This window comes from Macrobrachium nipponense, chromosome 9, assembly GCF_015104395.2.
Source record: "Macrobrachium nipponense isolate FS-2020 chromosome 9, ASM1510439v2, whole genome shotgun sequence".
NCBI lineage: Eukaryota > Metazoa > Arthropoda > Malacostraca > Decapoda > Palaemonidae > Macrobrachium > Macrobrachium nipponense.
In genome coordinates, this window is record NC_061110.1 from 11,787,459 (window position 1) to 11,788,060 (window position 602).

Consider the following 602-nt stretch of genomic DNA (forward strand, 5'->3'; position numbering starts at 1 on the left):
CGATCACTGTGGTGTTGTCGGGTATCAGAACCACCGAATTACCCTCTACCTTCTCCCAAAACACTCTCAGACCCAGAAAAGCTGTTTTCAACTCCAAAACGTTGATATGTAGCAGCTTGTCTCCCGCACTCCAAATTCCTGATGATAGGAGATCTTCCAGATGAGCACCCCAACCAGTGATGGAGGCATCTAAAAATAGGAGGAAGTCTGGAGGGGGAGAACACAGAGAGATTCTGGTCATCCAACCACCAACAAAGGTCTTGCATTACCTCTATGGACAGAGGGACTTAATGCAGAGGCGAATCTCCCGCCGGAGACCAGAAGTCTTTCAAAAATCTCCATTGCAGAGACCGAAGATGAAGATGACCATTAGGGACCAGCTTCTCCAGAGAAGACGAAATCCCAGAAGGAACCTGTCACTGGTGAACTGGCTGTTTGGTTTGAGTTGTGACAGGAACTTGCGCCCCACTAACCGAAACTTCTCTAACTTCTGGTCCAATGGAAAAACCCTCCTCGATGCTGCTGTATCTATAATACCTAGATAAAGAGCTTTCTGGCTGGGAACCAGATTTGACTTTTCTATGTTTACCAGGATAAGAGAG